Below are 1,612 nucleotides of genomic sequence, written 5' to 3'. Positions count from 1 at the left end.
TGCTTCATGGAAGAAGAACCTCAGGTTAGCCTGTTAGCTTTAGCATTAGCCCCGATGCTATATTGCCTTATATGTATTAGCTCAGCGCTACACATTCTCATCTCGTCACTGAGGTCCTCCATCCACATGACAGAGAGGGGAACACAAAAATGACTCAGTCTGCAACTGAAAATATGGATGGAGGACCTCAGTTTAGCTTGTTTGTCGTGCTAGCACCGAGCTAATAAACAGTATATAAGGCAATATAGCACCAGAGAAATATCAGGTCTTTTCTGCCCGTGAACACCATGAGCCTAAAAAAAACCTGAGTGGTCCCAGCAGACTGAGCTGATTCATGCTGCTCTTTTTTTTCATTACTTTTCTAAAAGAAATTTGCTGTTTTTTCAGTGGGGAGATAAACAAAAACAAACTTAGCAGGAGCCCAGGTTATGGATGGTTCGTCTGGGTGTGATCCCTCCCCCAACAAACCAGCTCATCAATGGTCTGATTTCTTCTTTCTACTGAAGCCTCCAGCTGGAAACCAACACCTTCAGACAAATTCTGCTGCGTGGTGAGATCCTGAAGCCAAAACGTTCTGGCTCTTCGTCACTTTTTCCTTAAAGTTTTGAGCTAATTGGCAAAATTTTCTCAAAGTGCATGACTGAGACTTTAAGTAAAGCTTTAAACCTCCATCCCTTAGCAGCTTCAGCTCCGTTGAGTGGTCTGCACTGATCCCATCATGCCTTGCACGTCAGCACACACAGCAGCCCTCACATTCCTCTCCTGCTGAAATCATATTTTCTAGCCGCTGCTGATTTGTTTGGTCACAGCGGCGCCTGCATGATAGATGTTTTTCTGGCTGAGGACCCCCCCCCCCCCCCCAATCACCTCCATTAAGTTTGGAGGTATGTGGACCTGCAGAGTCCCGAAGTCAGTCTGAGACCTTTTTTAGAGTTGGAGTGAAGAACGCACAGATGTTGGCAGAAAACTCGCTGCTAACGACGTTCTTGGCTTCCCGCCAGACATTATACTCAAAATAGCAACAGTGCTGAAAAACGAGTACCCAGCATGCTTAGCTCCAGGTGTGTCTCGGCCAGGAACAACATACAGAGGCGTCACAGCTGTGTGTGCACATGTGTTTTCCAGGGCCACTGCTAAAAGAAATAATAAAGCACTCTGCAGGATTATGTTTTACTCTTTCTTATGATTTTATAGACATTTATCTGATTGTTGCACCTTAAAATGTCTGATTTAGCAGCAGATTTTTCAGAAAATCACATTCAGAATTCAGTCAGATTATATAAGAATACACAGATTTGGTGTTTAGCTGTTCAAAGGTACCCAACACTTATTGTTTATTTGTTTGTTTATTTATTTATTTATTTAGGTGTATGTTCACTCTAAACCAGAGCTTCCCAAAGTTGGGGTTGGGACATACAATGGGGTCTTGAAACATCAAGGTGGGGTCCTGAAAATAATAATATTTAACAAAAACAATAGGCCTTCGCAGCGCTTAGCTGCTCGGGCCTAAAAATACATACGAACAATTTCTTGCCTTAGTTGTTACAAATGAGTGAGGTAAATGTACTTAAAATAGATAAAACTAGCATCATGAATATCATTACGGTGCCCT

This window comes from Austrofundulus limnaeus, unplaced genomic scaffold (genome assembly GCF_001266775.1).
Source record: "Austrofundulus limnaeus strain Quisiro unplaced genomic scaffold, Austrofundulus_limnaeus-1.0 Scaffold607, whole genome shotgun sequence".
Classification (NCBI taxonomy): Eukaryota; Metazoa; Chordata; class Actinopteri; order Cyprinodontiformes; family Rivulidae; genus Austrofundulus; species Austrofundulus limnaeus.
Note: the sequence above shows the minus strand (reverse complement) of the source record.